The 19,572-nt window shown below is 52.7% G+C and overlaps 1 non-coding gene across 1 annotated transcript; it reads left to right on the forward strand.

Moving 5' to 3' along the window:
* The first annotated feature begins 7,702 nt into the window (after positions 1-7,702).
* On the forward strand, positions 7,703-7,784 carry TRNAS-ACU. Its single transcript has one exon. It is a non-coding gene; the product is annotated as a tRNA-Ser (tRNA).
* Positions 7,785-19,572: the final 11,788 nt, after the last annotated feature.

The raw sequence follows: 19,572 nt of genomic DNA on the forward strand, positions 1-19,572 counted from the left end.
GGAATGTGTCCCCCAGGCTGCTCTTAGGCCACTGGATGCTCTGGAAACAAGAGGGCTCTGAGTGTAACCCAGGGGTCAGCAACCTTTCAGAAGTGCTGTGCCGAGTCTTCATTTATTCACTCTAATTCAAGGTTCCGCATGCCAGTGATACATTTTAATGTTTTTAGAAGGTCTCTTTCTATAAGTCTATAATATATAACTAACTATTGTTGTATGTAAAGTAAATAAGGTTTTTTAAAATGTTTAAGAAGCTTCATTTAAAATTAAATTAAAATGCAGAGCCCCCAAGACTGGTGGCCAGGACCTGGGCAGTGTGAGTGCCACTGAAAATCAGCTCATGTGCCACCTTCGGCACACGTGCCATAGGTTACCTACCTCTGGTGTAACCCATAGCAAGCAAAGGCTAATTGTGGATGTAGGTCAGTGGTAGAGCACATGCTTTGCATGTATGAGGCCCTGGGTTCAATCTCCAGGCTTTTTTTCACCCTGCTGCTTTGCTCATGCCCAGAGGGGATGTGGCCCAGCAGTCTCCCTGCAGGAGTTTCAACCCTGCTCAGTGAGGGGCAAGTGCCAATTGCATGGAAGGTCGGGGGCGGTTTCTGCTCCTAAGTCTCCTCAGTACATGTAAGATTCCCACCCGCTGTGCTGCTTGGGACAAGGGTAGATGAGAAGGGCGAATCCTCCAGCACTGGAGGCAAAGGTCCCATCTGCACAGACTGAGAGGCCAGGAAACAGAGGGGCAGTCAGTGCTCAGGGAGGAGGGAGGTCAGTGATTTACACCCACCAGGGGACACTGTCTTTTTAAGGCGAGTGCAGCTGGCTTGGGATGGTGCTGACGATGGATAGAAAAAAGGCTGGAGTCAATGACAGACGAGACCACAGAAGGGGAAGGGGAATGGCAGCCCCACAGAAGGTCCTGGGTGCTCAGATGCCCCAGTTATTGCACTCTGGCCTGTCGTAGAGAGAGAAAAGACCCCCCCCAGGGGGACCCAGCCCCCCTACAGTGATCCCATGGATAAGAGCCTGGCTGGGAGTGGGGTGAAGGTTCCCTCTGGGCAAAGGGGAGCTGAAATTCCCCAGTGTCCTGGAGTTTAAGCAATGGAAACTTCAAACCCTGCAGGGGTGTGGGCTGAGGTGCATCAGCAGAAGGTTGGGCTGGACAGGGGCGGCAGGTTAGTATAATTTTTGGTGGTGCCCAGAATGGGACCAAGTCCTGCCCCACCCCACCCCACCCCCACACAGGGCCAGCTTTAGGCCGATTCTCCTGATTCCCCTGAATCGGGCCCCACCCCTAAGAGGGCCCCGTGGCCAAGCCCTGGTACTGCGTACTGGCAAGAGCTGGTGCGCTGTACCAGGGTGGCCCGGCTTCCTCAGGGGGCAATTTAAAGGGCCTGGGGCTCCCAGCAGGGGCTGGGATAGGGCTGGGGTAGGGCTGCGGGGTGCTGGGGGCTATTTAAAAAGTCCAGGGTTCCCACTGCTTCTACCGCCCCGGCCCTTTAAATAGCCCCCAGAGCCCCGCCGCTTCCCCAGGGCTCCCTCAGCTATTTACAGGGCCGGGGCAGTGGAAGCAGGGGAGCCCCGGGCCATTTAAATAGCCCCCAAGCCCCGGGCTGCTGCTGCTACCCTGGTGCTGAGGGAGGGAGGAGGGGGCACTTACCGTACAGGGTGGGCTGGACCCTCTGTACCTGCACCCCCTGCCCTGCCTAAAGCCCCTCACCCCCTGCCCTGCCTACACCTGCCCCTGCCTCCAGCCAGCCCCACACCCCCTGCCCGGCCTGCACCAGCCCCTGCCTCCAGCCAGCCCCACACCCCCTGCCCTGCCTCCAGCCCCTCACCCCCTGCCCTGCCTGCACCTGCCCCTGCCTCCAGACAGCCCCACACCCCCTGCCCTGCCTGCACCTGCCCCTGCCTCCAGCCAGCCCCACATCCCCTGGCCACAGCCAGCCCATCTCCAACCAGCCCCGCACCCCCTGCCCTGCCTGCAGCCAGCCCGTCTCCAGCCAGCTCTGCACCTCCTGCTCACAGCCAGCCCCTGCTGCACACCCTGCCTGCACCAGCCCCGCACCCCCTGCAGCCAGCCCTGCACCCCGTGCCCTGTCTCCAGCCAACCCCTGTCGTACCCCCTGTGGCCCTGCCTGAAGCCAGCCAGCTCCCCACACCCCCCTGCCTGCACCAGCCCTACACCACCGGCCCCGCACCCCCTGCCCTGTCTCCAGCCAACCCCTGTCGTACCCCCTGCGGCTCTGCCTGAAGCCAGCCAGCTCCCCACACCCCCCTGCCCGCACCAGCCCTACACCACCGGCCCCGCACCCCCTGCCCTGCCTGCAGCCAGCCCCGCACCCCCCGCCCTGTCTCCAGCCAACCCCTGGTGCACCACCCTGCCTGAAGCCAGCCAGTCCCACACTCCTCTGTCTCCAGCCCTGCCAACCCCTGCCGCACCCCCCTGCGGCCCTACCTGAAGCCAGCCAGCCCCACACACCCCATCTCCAGCCAGCCCCGCACCCCTTGCCCTGCCTGCAGCCAGACCCTACCTCCAGTCAGCCCCTGCCTTGCCTCCAGCCAGCCCCATGTTCACTGGTGCCTGCAGTTCCCCGGGCAGTAACCCTGCACACTTGCTTCAATGAGGGGGGCAGGGAGCAGCTGGGACCCACACATGTGCACACCCTAGGGTGACCAGACAGCAAGTGTGAAAAATCGGGCTGGGGGTGGGGGGTAATAGGATCCTATATAAGAAAAAGACCCGAAAATTGGGACTGTCCCTATAAAATCGGGACATCTGGTCACCCTAGCACACCCCCAGGGAGTGGCGGGGACCCACACATGTGAAATGGAGCTCATTTCTGGTTCAGGCCCATCTTTTTAAAAAAGAACTTTAGGTAGGGTTAACATACACCCGTATTTTCCTGGACATGTCAGGCTTTTTGGTTCTTAAATCACTGTCTGGGAGGAATTTTTAAAATTAAAAAATTTAAAAATTCCTCCTGGGAAAATACAGACGCATGGTAATGCTATTGGTACAAAAAATACATATTGTGGCACATCCCTTAAATCAGAACTTTTTATAGGGAACCGGTTCCTAAGAAATGAAAGTCTTATAAATTTTTAGTTATCCCTGCTGGGGCCCCGCCGAAAATGACTGCCCAGAGTTCGAGAACTGTCCCTGTTCACATTGGACAGATGGGGAGAAGCCTGAAGTACAAAGAAGGGAAGTGACCTTCCCAAGGGCCTACACAACAAGGTGGTGGCAGAGCCAGAAAGAGAAGCCAACAGTCCTGACTCCTGTTCTAATGGACAAAAAAAAACCCAGAGAAAGGGATAGAGGCCAGGAATCGAGATGGTGGGGAAATTTCATTGAAACCATTTCTGTCAGAAAATCCCCTTCAGACTAAACCAGTTTGTTTCTCGAAATCAAAACAAGTGGGATGAAAGTTCTTTGCAAAAATATTTTGTTGCAAAACAAAAGCATCTCCTGTTTGTCACAGTGTGTTAAATTGGCTCGTCGCACACAAAGAGGAGACACTTAGATCACAAACATGAGATAAGATCCTTCAGTCTGAGCTCAGTAATTGCTGCTCTTAACAATTTCAAAATAAAAAATACAAATCAAATAGACTATTTCAGCTATTCTATTATGTCATAATCTGCTGTGAGTAAACGTGATAGGACACCACATATTATGCACTACTCCTAGTGACACTCTCCAATGGATCCCCACCCACCGTGAGGTAGGTAGGAGCGGATTATTATTATCCCTACTTGAAAGAGGAAGAAGCTAAGGCTGAGAAAGGAGAATTGACTTGTCTTAGGTCACACAGCCAGCCAGTGGCAGAGTTGGGAATAGGACCCAAGAGCCCTGATTTTCAAACTAACCATCAGATCTTGAATTTCAGACACTGAATGACCTGAATAAAGTGCTCTCGGATGAGCTCCAGACCAACAACAGTGCACAATAAATATTCAGCAACTATTTGAGGAGAACTGCAATGTTAGAATCATGAACTGCTCAGAGACCATTAATGCAGAAGAGCAGCAAAATTCATCGAACATATGACTGGTTCTGACTTATTTCCTTGGGCTTCAAAGAGAACAACAAGGACCTGAGTCTCCTCCCTGTCAATAACCCCCTGCTCAGCCAATCAGGTTAGAGACTGAGGACGGCAGGCTGAGGGTTCTCGCCCAAAGGATGGCCCAGGTCACCGGTGGGGATCGCTGCCCGAGCACTATTTCAGCCCCACATTTTCGGGTGGACCTCCCACAGTGGGAGCTGCAGAGCATTCCCCTGAGACACATACGCACACCCCTCCTGGTGTTGGGAGGGGAACAGGAGAAAGGACAAAAGAAGCAAGAGACAAAGAGAAAGGAGGGAGGGATGGAGGAAAAGGTGAAACCAAAAGGACAAACCCTAATGACCCCAGTGATTCTAAGGACAAAATCCCAGGTGCACAATAAAATTCTGCCTCCTTAAGCTCGTTTTTTCCATGCCTAGAATTCAACTGTCACCAGATGGATCAGACTGAACAGGTTTCAAACCTCGAGGAGGCTCTTACCTTCTAAACAGGGACGGCTGTTTTCTAGTAAAATCACTAAAAGGGAAGGAGAAAACTCGAAAGAGGTTCCTCCTGGTGCTCACATACGTGAACCCGAATACACTCTCAGTCCTCAAAGAGAGACCTGGAGAAGGAGACTTGCTGAAGCAAAGCCACAGGGGTCTCTGAGGTTTCCCTGGCCCCTCGCCCCTCTCCTGCCTGGCTGATGTCAGCATCTCTCTGTGAGGTCACCACCTCCCCACCACCTCTGACCAATAGTCTGAGGTCCTGCAAAAGGCCTTTGTGATGTCACTGCCACACCCCTCCCTTGCTGTGCTAATGTCCTGCCCCTGCCCAGGCACTTTGGAGGTTTGAGCTACTCCCTGTGGATCACCCCATTCAAGGAGCGTTTGTTCTAGGAAGCAAGCCGGCTAGACAGGAAAACATTGGACACTGCTCCCAATGCTACACTCAGTTTTTCAGAAATTAGTCGACTTTATGGCCAGAAGAGACAACTAGAGCATCTAATCTGACCCCCTGCATATCATAGGCCTCCTGTATGACACCAGAGCTACTTTTGGGGCAAACACATTCCAGAAAGGCATCTAGTCTCCATTAGATGACATCAGGAGATGGCAAATCCACCACTTTCCTTGGTAGCTTGTTCCTGTGGTGAATCATCCTCGCTGTTGAATATTTGTGTCTTATTCCTAATATGAATTTGTCTCTTTTCACCTTCCAGACATTGGGTCTTGTTATGCCTTTCTCTCCTCGATTAAAAAGCCCTTTAATACCCAATCTTTTGTCTCCATTAAGGCACTTCAACACTTCAATGAAGTCACCTTTCAATCTTCTTTTGATAAGCTAAACAGGTTGAGCTCGTTCAATAGCTCACTAGAAGGCATTTTCTCCAGCCCTCAGAACAATTCGTGGCTCTTTGGTCATCAGACTCCTGAACTGCAGCTGGATGTGGTTCTTGTTCTTCTGCACAGCACAACCCCTGGAGAAGAGGGATCTGCAAATGTACATTCCTATGATACCTTTGTTTAACTGATGAAAACATAAACTAGACACTTAGAGGACTGGAACTGATTTCAGCCAATGGACAGCTTTGCTAGGTTTTATGCATTTGGACAGCGAAATGTTGAGTGTTTACATTCATATCAAGCACCCCGTAGAGTGGAGCTCCTGAACAGAATGGAGAATGGAAATGGAAATGTTTTCCTTTTAAAAAAAAAAGAAAGAGGGTTATAAGAGAACACGCTGGTTTGAACTGAGGACTACATAAACTGCAGCCAAGCACTCTACCACTGAGCAATATCCCCATGACAACAGAAGTATGGAACTGTGATGTCCAGCACTTTGAAGGACAGACCCTGCTTCATCGAGGTCCTTTGCCATTCCCAGACCACAGGTGGTTTTAAAATGGGGTTTGATTAAACTTCATAAATGTGGTAAACACCACAGCTTGCACACCCACCGATATAGCTTCTCCCACTGACATAGCTGCCAACTCTTGCGAAGTGGATTAACTGCACCCACAGGAAAACTCTCTCCCGTCAGCACAGAGCAGTGGTTCTCAAACTGTGAGTCAGGACCCCAAAGTGGGTCATAACCCTGTTTTAATGGGGTCACCAGGGCTGGCATTAGACTTGTTGGGGCCTGGGGCTGAAGCCAGAAGTCTGAGCCCCACCACCCAGGGCTGAATCCCTCAAGCTCTGGATTTGCTCTCCTCTAACTGGGGCAGGGCTCAGGCTTTGTCTCCCCTGCTTCTGCTCAGTGTGGAGGAGCTTGGTCCCTCTTTCCAGAGACATGTAGTGAGTTTTTTTTAGCAGAAGGGGGTTGCAGTGAAAAGAAGTTGGAGAAACCCTGGCATGGAGCCTCTGAATATGTCTAGACTTGGCTCCCTGTGGCAGATCAGAGACTGAAAGTGCAGCCATGGAGACACCACACACCAGCCTGGCCTAACAGGCAAGAATCAAACCTCCACAGAAAAATGCCTGTTATTGTTTAACCCATCTCCCTAAGCCCTCAGCCACAGCCACTTAACAAAGGGGCTTTTCTACATGATGGTTCTGGTCTCACTGAAGGGTCATTTCCAATTGTTTGCTCAGACCAGCATTAGGGAAAATGGTGCCCTGGGCAAAGCTTGTACTTTGGCACTTCCCCATTGCCCCTGGACGATCCCCCTCCCCCTTTACCGCTAGCTCCTGCACTCCCAACCCTTACACCTCCTTCACCCCTACCTCCTGCCCCCTCCTGTGCCCCCTTTGCCCTTAACTCCCTGGGCCACCAGCCATTGCCCCTCTCCTGCAGCCCCTTCACATGGCTCCGGTGCTGGGGGCCCCGCACTTGTTCTCCCTTTCCCTGGGCTTTGGCATCACTAGCCCCTGCTTAGTGAGTAGGGTTCAGTGGTTCCCAAAATGTGGGGCATGAGTCCTAGGGGGACACAGAGGAACATTCACGGGGGCACCTCAGGGCCTGAGCCAGCCCCCATGGAGGGAGCAGCACTCAGCCCCACTTTGTCCCAACTCTTCCCCAACCCCACCCTCAGCCTGGGCCTCTGGTGCCCAGCTCGGCCTCGACCCCCTTACCCCTGTCTGCACCCCTCTCCTCAGCAAGCAACAGCTCCACTCCCAGCCACGGCTAAGAGGGCACAGTGTGAAATGTTTGGGGACTACTGGTTTAGGATGATGTTCTCAATCACTTCTATGAAGTCCAATAAAAGCTATTCCTCACCCACCCACCCCTCCATCAGGACGGACTAATCCACTTCCCCAAGTTAATCCACTTCCCAAGAGGTGGCAGCTATGTCAGTGGGAAAAGCTATATCGGTGGGTGTGCAAGCTGTGGTGTTTACCACATGTCCTGCTGCCCTTCACTCATGCAGGAAGTATAATAACATTTCATTCCACTCAATGCTAAAGTGATTTGTAACCCACCACCAGCCAAAACTGGTCATTTTTGGAAAGTGGCCCCATCATGCTGCATACCTAGGCAGAGTAGGTGTGTCTGTGCAAACATGGTCTGTTCCTGAAGTCTTTTCCGCAGCTCCTCACTAGATGTGAGGGGGGAGCTCATTCAGCCCCTGCCTCCGCTTAGTGTTTAGAAACTCCTTATTGTCCCTATCTCTGCTGGCCTTAGATTTCTCCTCCTGTCTTTTTCTTGACACCTCAGATGAGGTGGCCGAGTGGTTAAAGTGATGGACTACTAATCCTTTGTGCTCTGCACACATGGGTTTGAATCCCATCCTCATTGGATGCATTTAGTCATTACCCCTCCTTTGTAGACAACCATGTCCCCCTTTGGTACAATGTTGCTTCTTGCAAACAAAAACCTTCTCAGAAACTCAGAACTCTATTGCTTTAAATAAAATGTCTAAATCCCAGATTTCTTAAAAAAAGAAAAATTCTCTAGTCCTGTATTTCTTAATTTTTATCTCAAAAGGTAACATCCTCGTCATGTCCTCCAAACACTCTGGGACCAGCCCAAATTATTAAAATACCCTCAACCCGAGCAAGGCCAGAGCAGTGAACCAGAGCTAGTATCTAGGCCAAGCTGTTCTGAAGGAGGCAACTCAAACATTTTCTCCCTGCTTCCCTTGGCAAGGTCTGACTGAGAAAACAAAATTCCCCAAACTGAAAAACCAGTACTAATCTGTTTGGGGACTTTGGTTTGAAAGTATTATTGTTATTATTCTCTTCTGATTTCTGAATCAGTTCAGTTCAGTCTTTTTCCTCCAGGTGTGTTTCCAGCTAAAACCACATTGAGGGGACTGGACCACTGACCTATCAGCTCTTAACACCCAAACTTTCAGTAACTCTTTATCAGTGCCTGCCATTGTAATTTAAACCATAGGTTTATCTAGCTCTGAATCTTGTCTTCTGACAGTAGCCAATACCAGGTGCCCCAAAAGCCATTCCTTAAGGTACTACCGGGTGTTGAACCCAGGATCTCTTGTTTACAAAGCAGATGCTTTAACCAGCCAAGCCATGGTACCTGCTGTTATTTAAAGCAGCGTGTTTGCCCATACCTGACTCTCTGCCAATCCCCACTGGGCCCTGACAAGTGTTGCTCGTGTTTGGCTTCTGTAAAGCAGGGGAACAGGTGAAGTTTTGCTCCCAAGGTGTGTGTGTGATTCTTTGGACACGTCTACACTATGAAATTAGGTTGGTGTAATTACATTACTTAGGCTGGCAATGCAGTTCTATCAAGCTAATCCCGGTGTAGATAGTGGCTCAGCTGTCAGAACTTTCTGGAGCTATGAAAGGGGAGGGGCCCATGGCTCTGTAGCAGAAATGCAGGTCAGGCGAGTTCACGGCCGGCATGGTGGGATACTGGTGGAGACCAGTTATGGTGATATAATGACCAGCAGCATTTACAATGACAATTTGTCACTTTAAGTTTGCTCCACAAAGCTCTAGGCCTCTTGTCGAGGTGGTTTTATTTTGTCACCAAAACAGGGCAATTTTGTCACCAGACGTGGCATTGCAGTGTGTGCACCAGCCACAAGCTGCTGACCGAGGGAGCGTTGTGTGTTGTTCACACACCTGAGCAATATAATGATGCTGAAATCACTTTGTAGTGCAGACCTGGCCAAAGACAGACAGACAGACAGACACACACACACACCCTACCTTGCAAGGAAAACCTCACCTGCTCCCCTGCTTTGCAGAATCCAAACACAAGCAATGCTTGTCAGGCCCCAGTGGGGATGGCAGGGAGTCAGGTGTGGGCAGACACTGTGCTTTGGCCACAGGCAGGCACCATGGCGTAGCTGGCTAAAGCACCTGCCTTGTAAACAGGAGATCCTGGGTCCAACTCCCAGTGGTGCCTTGTTGAGTACCTCTTGGGGCACCTGGTATTGGCTACTGTCAGAGAACTAAATGGGCCTTTGGTCCAGCCCACTATGGCTGTTTAAATTATACTGATAACAGAATTACTGAAAGTCTGAGAGTTAAGAGCTGATAGATCAGTGGTCCAGCCCAACACAGATAAACCCCCCTCCCTCTGGGACAGGGGCAGGTCTGGGCTCTCACACCAAATGGCTCATTGTGGCTGCCAGAATCTGTGAGCGGCTCATTTAGTTTACACCGAGGTTGAGTCCTGCTTTGTGCACCATGTGTGAGAATGAAAATCCTAAACCGCCCTTTGAAATAACGAATGCAGCAGGACGTGTTATTGTCCCTGCCCCAAAGCAGACAGACCAATGGAGAACTGCCATTGAGTCCAGGGTAATACTCCACTGCCATTTTACCTTGCTAAACTCCCTCCCAACCTTGAGGGCTGAGCTTTTGCTGAGATGTCTACACTGCAAATTTACCACCCCACGGCCCTAGCCTGGGAGCCTGCACTGGTACGGGGCAGCCGTGGGTGTTTCATCGCAGTGTGGACATAGCCTAGCATTATGTCTACACTGCCATTAACACACCCAAGTCACTATTCTCAAACCCTGGGTCAGTTGATTCAGGCTTGTGGGGCTTGTGCTGCAGGGTTATAAAATTACAGTGTGGCCTCCGAGACCCCACGAGGGGTGAGGGTCTCAAAGCCTGGGCTCCAGTCTGAGCCCCAGGAGCCCAAATCAGATCATCCAGGCCAGCCGGGCCACAGGGATTTTATCACAGTATAGATGCCCTCTCAGGGTATGTCTAGACTGCAATGTAAGCCCAGGGGTAAGGGGGTGGTTCTCAACCAGGGTCCTGGGCCGCTGGGGCCACTAGCAGGTTTCAGGGGGGCTGCCAAGCAAGGCCGGCATTGGACTCGCTGAGGCCCAGGGCAGAAAGCTGAAGACCCAGCGCATGGGGCTGAAGTCCAGGGCCCTGAGCCCCACCACCAGGGCTGAAGCCAAGGCCTGAGCAATGTAGATTTGTGGGGCCCCTGTGGCATGGTGCCCGAGAGGGGAAAGTGCCCTGAGGCCTCAGCCAGAGGGTTGAGCCTGACACACGACTGGCTCAGAGGGTCTCTGCCAGTCAGGAATGGGGAGCAGCGAGGAAGCCTGGCAACTGATGGCTGGAGGGTGAAGAGGTTTGGGGTATGGTGGGGAAGAAGCGCCTGGGACTGGATAACCTGGGGCTGGGCAGTCTCCACAGGGGACACTGGCTCCTCCTCTGCCCTTTCCACACCCTCTTGCCAGTAGAGAATGACCCCCCTGTCCCCACCCCCAGCAGCAGCCGTGTCTCAGGACTCTCCCAAGCTGCACCCACTAACTCTCTTCCCACTTGGGGTCTAGCTCCGGGCAACAATTTCCCACCAAGATGAACCCAGCTGGCTGCTGCCTGTTCTGGTGCCACAGGGTGGGTGAAAGGCAGAACTGCAGCACTTCTCAGGCAGAATTTATTCTCTTCATGCAAAAAAAAATAAAAAAAATTCTGCACTGGACGTGAATTCTGTGCGTACGCAGTGGCCCAGAATTCCCACGAGTAACTCACACCCGGCACAAAGATAACCTGCTCATCCCCATCTCTTCTCCCTGTGCGTCGAGTCCCAGAGCTGCTGCTGTCAGTAATGCACACAGGCTTTCACTCCCATCAGTGCTGGCACGACCCAATCCAGTGACAGGACTGAACCCTTATTCTCCCATCACATGGGGCAGTCTCAGCTCAGGGGGAGGTGAGAGGGGAAGCGGGTACAAATGGAAAAGAGTTGTTGTAGCCATGTTGGTCCCAAGTTATCAAAGAGAGGGATTTTAATTGGTTCTAAAAGAAATGACCTCACCCACCTTGTCTCTCCAAGAGATCTGAAAGTGGCAGGAGACGAACAGGAAGACAGAGCTCAGGACTCTAAATCAAACATTTCAAGCCCCTGGAAGAAACTACATTTCCCTTCTGCCCCAGGTATGTTTGTGTCCTATATGAGGGACGACCCCATTCCTCTCACAGCAGCAAGGGGAGACTGCAGCCAGCCCCAGATGGTCTTTCCCCAGCCTGGGATGTGTGTTGTGACAAAGTTTGTGTGTGGTGGGTGCACGGGCTGGGTACAGCTAGACCCATCTGCAGACTGGAAAGTCAGGGAAACTCCCGCACAGCTTGGGGGTTGTGGGCGGGGGTAGCAGTTTTGGAGCTGGGCCTCTGTCCCCATAGGCCCCATGGCAGATGGCTCTGGCAGCATCAAGTGGGTCCGTCACTGCAGGGGAAGGCAGGGGCACTGTCTGCGATTGGGGTGAGGATTGGAGGGGGGGTCCATGCTCAAGAATGGGGAATGGAATTCACCTCCCCACCCCTCTGCAGAGCCCAGCAACTAGGGATTTATCCAGGGAAGTGAATTTCACTCTGGGTGACTTTGAGCCGGCCACAAAAAGATCCTTGTGCGTTAGGTTCCACACTGGCCCCAGGAGTTTACTAGTTCTCCCTCCCCAGACTGCCGGGGACAGCCAGGGATCATTAGTGGGTTATGGGGATTAGAAGATGAAAATTCACTAAGAACAATGATATTTGTGTGTTTATTATTAAATCCCCAGACACCCACCAATCCCCGTCCTCCTTCCCATGAGCTATAAATCTCTAAGGGACTCAGCTACTGATCCTGCAGTGAGTTCCTGCCCTTCCCCACTTTCTATAGCAGCACTTTTAAGAACAGGGCAGGGAAACATGTAAATACTTTGAACCAAATCCCAGAAGCTGCTGAGCATGGACAAGTTAAAATGAAATCAAGGTTCCGTATCTCCAAGGACCTGGCCCCTAGTGCAAATTACAGATACTCCCCAGAAATATGAAACGGCCACTTCATAACTGAGAGAATGTTATTTATCTATTGACTTCTGGGAATCACCAATAAAAAAAGCAACTTAGTGAAGGTGATATTCTGAGGGAAAGATTTCATGTGTCTTTACAAGTCGGTATAATCTAATCTGGAACTTTATACACTGAAATGCCTAATTCGTAGCCCTACGGCAATTGCCTGGTGTCACTACAGGGCAGAATTAAGGTTGGTGCCTTAGCTGTGAATTTCCATCCATTGCAATTGCTGTTAAGTGGGTTTGACAAAATTCATTGTGTCTATTTCTTTCTTTTAATTTCAATAGAGCGATATTTATTTTTAAGCCCTTTTTTCAATGTTTACAATTTCAATGTTCAGAGCTGTGGGAAGTTATGGGGGTCGTCAGACAACAATTATTTAATAACAGTAACTGTTGTGATTCCAAAAGCCAAATCATAGAACTGTTCAAAGAGAAATTGTCAATGTCACACGTAATATACAGTGTAAATATCCTTAAATCAAACTGGACTTTCTCCAGAAGCATTTCTGTATTTTACCTATAGAAATAGTTTTTCATCTGCGTGTGTACAGTGAAATCAACATTTACTGCAACTTATTCATAACAATCCAATCCTTTCAAGTGTCATTTAAAGTAATGAAGTACTTGAATTCCTTCACTTCCTGGACTGTAATGCTTCATTTCAGGATAATTACACCCTCCCTGTGATGTATTTTACTCTCAGTACCGTAACCCCCTCGTGATGTAGCTCCTGTCTGGGAGCTCTGCTGAGGGCAGTAGCATGATCAGAAGGTGACACTCTGACACACTCCCTGAAATCTAAATAGCCCCAGTGTGAGACAGTGATTAACACAGGTACCTTAGGGGCTGCAGCACCAACCCCCTGCCTTGACGAGGGGGGTGAAGAATTGCAGTAGAAATCGGTTAGGCTGGGAGAGGGCACAGCTGATGGGGGACTGGGAGCCGATTTGTCCAACCGGACTGGGTAGAGGCACTTCAATGTATTTTCCCCCAGTAAACACGCTGCCATGTATTTAATTTAGAAACTTTTCCTTCACATCTAAACACCTTGGAACTAAGCTGGGTTGATGCATTTCCACTGACAGTGGTACAGTTTTAATTAGGTGCTTAATCAGATGCTCATGCAACACAAAGCAGTCAATAATGGGTGAGCTTTCATGAATTAACTTGTCTGTGTGCTGTGCATCGCTTTAAAAAAAAGATGGTGAGAGTGAGTGTCAAAATTTTAGGCATTAAGAAATGGAAATTAGGTGGCAGTTCAGTTCTCATGCGTTTAGCCCTTTGGCCCTCAAAAGTGCTTTTGGCTCTGTGACATTGCTTTATCCGCCCCACCAGAAAATGCTGTAGGTAACCAGGTCATTACAGCCGACCTTCACAAGGTATCATTCTACCAGCTAGGTGCCAAAATTCAAATGGTTCTGTTTGTTTATCTTTCATTCCGCTTTGCAATTCTTAGATCCCATTTACAAACTGGAACTGAAATAACCAAGGCAAGTTAAGAAGGGAGCGGCATCGGGCATAGGTGGGGGTAAAACAATAAAGGGAAAGAACTGACTATGCAAAAAGGAACATCCCAAACTATCAGACCCCCAGACTCCCGCCCAACTGAACCCACCCAAGCCAGGCATATCAAGCTGGGCCCGTGAAAAATTGCCCAGCCTGTGTGGCAGCGAATGCTGCGTGTTCCAGATGGAGCTATGGTGTGTGCGTCTGCTCTGCTGACGTGCTGCTTTGGTACGGAAGGCACCACGGCCACAGGGAGCAGAGACATGGACTCCTACAAAACAAAATCCCAGATACACCTCCAACATCCCATCCCCTTCCCCACCTCCCCACTGTCTGCCATCCCCTCCCCAACCTCCGCATGGCCATTCTCAGCCATTGCTAACAGTTCCTTCCAGCCTTCAGCACTATAAATAAATAAAACATGGTGTTACAAACGGTAGATGGTGCCAGAGAAACCTGGCATTTGATACAGGCATCTGATACAGTTCCACGTGGGAAACTAGTCGTTAAATTGGAGAAGATGGGGATTAATATGAGAACTGAAAGGTTAATAAAGAATTGGTTAAAGGGGAGTCTACAAGGGGGTCATACTGAAGGGCGAGTTGTCAGGCTGGAGGGAGGTTACTAGTGGAGTTCCTCAGAGATCAGTTTTGGGACCAATCTTACTCAACATTTTTATTAGTGACCTTGGCACAAGAAGTGGGAGTGTGACACAAAGCTGGGAGGGATTGCCACTATCGAGGACAAGAAAATCATACCAGAAGAACTGCATGACCTTGAAAGCTGGAGTAATAGAAATGGGATGAAAATTAATATTGCAAAATTATGCACTTAGGGACTATTGACAAGAATTTTTGCAATGAGCGGGGGACTTATCAGTTGGAAGCGATGGCGGAGAAAGACCTAAGTGCATTGGTTGATCACAGGATAATTATGAGCTGCCAGTGTGGTGTGGCGTGAAATAGGCTAATGCCGTCCTAGGATGCATCAGGCGAGGTATTTCCAGTAGACACAGGGAAGGGTTAGTACTTCTGGCCTTAAAGTCTGTGAGTCTATAAACTGTGCCTTGCGTTGCACAGACACTGGTGGAGATCAGGGCCCCATCGTGCTGCACACGGCAGAGACCCTGACTGAGATCAGCACCCGCGTTGTGCTGGGCACTGCAGACAGAGGGACAGTCCTTGCCCCAAAGAGATCACAGTCCAAATAGACAATGGGTAGGAGGAAAACACAGAGGGGCTGTGACTTACCCAAGGCCACCAAGCAGGTCAGGGACAGAGCCAGGAACAGACCCCGTTAATGCCTGAGCCACATCACCCGCAGCTTGGAAAGGTCCCAGACCCCATTGCATTAGGCTGCAGGAAGAGGTGGGTTGCCCACGGATGCACAGGCCGTCTTGGCAGGGCAGCTCAGTGGCAGTCCCTGCACACAGCTGGGGGTGGGGGCTGTCCTGGGTCAGGAGAAGTCAGTGTCCAGCCCTGTGGGGCTGTGCTCCTGGCTCATATCTCCAGCACTCACTGCTGCCCCTCTGTTACCAGCTGCACTGTTCAGCCAGCCCCAGGCCTCAGAGAGGTCACTGTCCCCCCACATCCCAAACCTTCAAACTGGGACATGGTGCACCAGTGCCAATCCGAGTGCACTAGTGTAAATTCTGTCTATACTAAGAGTTTACACCACCAGTGTGGCAGAGTCCTTCAGTGCCCAAACCAGCAGTACGGTGGCACTAGAACTGGGATCTATTTCTAGCTCGGTCAGGGAAGCCTGGGTGACCTTGGACACATCAATGTTTCACCTCCCAACTTTAGGCTATTGACCCAGCTGCCCACTCACTGGGGTCTCCTCTCTCTCCAGAGCTGCTCACCACTCAAATCTGTGCGGGGGTCCCCAGAGCTAAGGCAGTTCAGCTCGGGAATAGTCTTACAAGGGGGGCTGTGGAGTCTCTGTCCCTGGAAGTTTTTAAGAGCCGTGTGACGAAGTGGGGCTGTTCTGAATGTTTCCTCTGAATACTGTGTGGGTGCCTCGGTTTCCCCTAGGCATTTCTTAAGTCCCCAGTGTGCATAAGTGGCCGACACTTTGTATCCTAGCAACAAATGGCTGGGGCCCTTCCCCCCGCAAGGGGCTGGCTGAAGGTGAACAGAGAGATCAGGTGACCTCCTGGCTCAGGAAAGAGACAAAGCCCAGAGGAGGAGGGGCTGGAGGGGGTTTCAGTTTGGGAGCTGGCTGGGGACGAGGCGTGAGGGCAGACGTGGGGGTCTGCCTCACTGGGCCCCAGAATGGACCTGGCTGAGGGGTCCGGTTCTCTGTACCTACAAGCTCTGTTTTAGCCCCTGTTCCTGTCATCGAATAAACCTCTGTTACTGGCTGGCTGAAAGTCACGTCTGACTGCGAAGTGGTGGGGCAGGACCCTCTGGCTTCCCCAGGACCCCACCTGGGCGGGCTCGCTGTGGGAAGCGCCCAGAGGGGCAGAGGATGCTGAATGCTCCAAGGAGAGACCCAGAAGGTGAAGCTGTGGGAGCTTCTTGCCCTGCAGACAGTCTGCTCCGAGGGAGAGGAGGCTCCCCAGAGTCCTGCCTGGCTTCGTGGGGAGCAGTTCCAGAGCAGCGCCCGGGGACTCCGTGACAAGCAGGTAGGACAAAGCTCTGTCAGAGGGAATCTACACAGACTTGGTCCTGCCCCCGCAGAGAGAGCTGGACTTGATGACATCTTGAGCTCCTGCCCAGCCCGACATGTCTCTGATGCTATGAAATAGATACGTATAAAACACAAAGTACTGAGTAAAACCCACAACATGTCAGGCAATTCAGAAAAACAAAACCCACAGCATACAATGACAATACAAAGGAAAAGAAAACCACACAATGCTCACTAATACACCCTAGGACCAAATTACACAATGAAAAGAGCTCAACTCAAACCAGCACGACACAGGCACGAAACACACTGAGGCAAAACAAATGCACCATAAAACTATGCAACACAACATGGTGCAGTCACAAATGGCACCATGCAAAACAGCTCAGCATAGAACAGGGCACAGCACAAAACAGAAATATTTCAGTGTAGGCCTGGAAGGGATCTTGAGAGGGCGTCTACTCCAGCCTCCTGTGCTGAGGCAGGACCAAGTATCCTTAGACATTCCCAGACTGGTGTATCTCTAACCTGGTCTTAGAAACCTCCAGTGAAGGAAATGCCACAGCCTCCCTTGGAAGCCAATGCAAGGCAGACACAGCCCAAAACAAGCTGTACACACACACGCTGGGCTTGGGGTTAAGGGGAGAGGCAAGAATTCAAACAATCTGGGTTCAGTTCCCAGTTTTGCCCCAAATTCTCCATGCAAACTTCAGCAAATTACTTCAGCTCTTGGAGCTTCAGTTTCCCCATCTGTAAAATGGAGACTCGCCTCCCACCATTGGCCTATTTAGCCTTTGAGCTTTTTGTGGCAAGGCCCCTGTGGGCATGTCCACACTGCAGTCAGACACCGGCTGGCCCGTGCCCGCTGACTTGGGCTCACATGGCTCAGGCCGCAGGGCTGTTTAATGGTGGTGTCCATGTTCCGGCTGGGGCTGCAGCCCAAGGTCTGGCACCCTCCCACCTCGCAGGGTCCTACAGCCTGGCTCCAGCCCGAGCCCAGACATCTACCCGGCAATTAACCAGCCCCTTCCCCTGAGCCCTGTGAGCCTGAGGCAGCTGCCATGGGCCAGCTGGGGGGTTTAACAGCAGGGTAGAGATACCCTGGGTGTCTGTTCAGCACCTGTCACAATGGGGACCCTGACCTTGGTCAGTGTCTGCGCAGAGCCCTGCACAACAGGGGGCCTGATCTCAGTCAGGGTCTGTGCAACTCCCGGCATTACAGGATCCCGGATTTTGTTTAGGGCCCCTGCAGCGCGTGGCAAAATGTGGGGCCAGGATCTCTGTCAGGGTCAGTGCAGTGCCCTCTACAGTGGTGGGGCGTGATCTGGGTCGGGGTCAGTGCAATGCCAGACCCAACGGGGACACAGATCTCAGTTGAGGTCTCTGAAGTGCCCAGCACAATGGATGCAGCACTTTGAGTCGCAGTCGTGCACTGCCTGACACAAGGGGGGGCCGTGATCTCGGTCCAGGTCTCAGTTTTACCTGGCACAACAGTGGGGTCTGATCTCAGCTGGGGTCTCTGCAGCACCTGGCAGAACAGGGCCCAGATCTCAGTTGGGGTCTCTGCAGTGCCTGGCAGATCAGAGCCCAGATCTCAGTTGGGGTCTCTGCAGCACCTGGCAGAACAGGGCCACGCTCAGTACGATAAGAGCCCTGATCTCAGTCACACACCTGGAGAGAAAAGCAGGAAGATTTTTGAGAATTCGATATCAGTATTTCAGAACAGAGGAGAAAATGGGGCACAAACTAAATATTTGCCAATATAAGGGACAAACATTAACATCTGGGGCAATTTTATGTCACCATTCAACCATTTAAGAGAAAAGAGGGGAAATTTGAGGGGATTATACAGTGATATTGAATCAACAACAGAATGGGATGGATTCTTCTTGCCTCACATTCCCATGGCCGGCAGGGAGCCCTGGGTGATGTGGCTTTGACCGGGGAAAGGAGTGGGGCTGGAGTCAGAAGGTCGCGGGCTGTGACTCCGAAAGTCACTGGCTGTGGGGTCTGGGAATGGGACGGGGGGGGGGGCGCTGCTGGGTTGGGCAGGGTGGGGGAGGGGAAGTAGCTGGGAGGGGAACCCTGGGGCTGGGCCGTCTTGCTCCCCCCCCCCTTCCTGGCCCTTCCCAGGCCCCGTTGCCAGCAGAGAGAGGCCCCCCCCCCAGCCCCAGCCCCAGCCCAGAGGTGTCCCTGTCTCAGGGCCCCCCCACCCTCTGCCCAGCTCAGGAATCCCTCAGGAACAATTTCCCACCCGAACAAGTACAAATCCCTGCTGGGGAATTGGGGTAAACCCCAAACCCGGAGCCCTCAACTGGCCCCTGGCTAAGAGGATACAAATTGGGGCACTGTGGGGGGGGGGGGCAGGGAACTTCTCAGGGGTGGGGGGGGGTCGCCCTGGGGGCTGGTCGTGGCTCTAGGGCGACCGGGGGCGGGGGGTCCCCACGGGGGGGGCCGCGGTAAATCCGAGGGGGGCTCAGCCCCCCCTTTCTCCCCCCGCACCTCGGGGTCACTGGCTCCCCGGCCATGTCCGGGCTGCACCGACACTTCCCCCGCCCTTTCCCAGCCCCGGGGTTAATGGGCCCCAGGACCCCCCGCCCCGCCTCCCGGCTAACAATGGAGCAGCGCGCGGCGCTCACCCAGCAGCTGATCACACTCCGCCCCGCCCCCGATCTGCGCATGCCCAGAGCCGGGAGACACAAAACTCTTCTCTGGCTCCGGGAGAGGCGCCAACGGCCCCGCGCGCGTTCGCGGTCCGGCTCTGCCTCCCTCGCGAACGTCACTTCCTGTCCAGGGAGCGTAAGGAACTACATCTCCCAGCCTGCCCTGGGGGCGCTTCCGCCCTCTCCAGCCCAGGGAAGGGAGGGGTCAGCAGCTGGTACTGCGCATGCTCCGTACGAGCCCCGCCACCACTCCTCCTTCCCCCCGGCCCCGCCCCCGCCCCCGCCCCCCGCCGCCCCCTCTCAGCCCCCCCCGCCTGTTCCCGAGGAGCGGCAGAGCCGGGGGGGGGGCTCGTGACCCCCCCGTAATAACCGGCCCCGAACAGCCCCCGGCCCCGACCCCGCCCGGCAGGAGCGTGTCCGCCCCACGCGTGTCCCCGCCCCGCGCTGCCCCCGGCCCCGGCCCCGCTGCCGCACACAGGGGCGGGGGCCGGGGAAGGTGTGGCCACGCAGG

Source organism: Mauremys reevesii, linkage group 23, assembly GCF_016161935.1.
Source record: "Mauremys reevesii isolate NIE-2019 linkage group 23, ASM1616193v1, whole genome shotgun sequence".
In the NCBI taxonomy this organism is placed as follows: domain Eukaryota; kingdom Metazoa; phylum Chordata; order Testudines; family Geoemydidae; genus Mauremys; species Mauremys reevesii.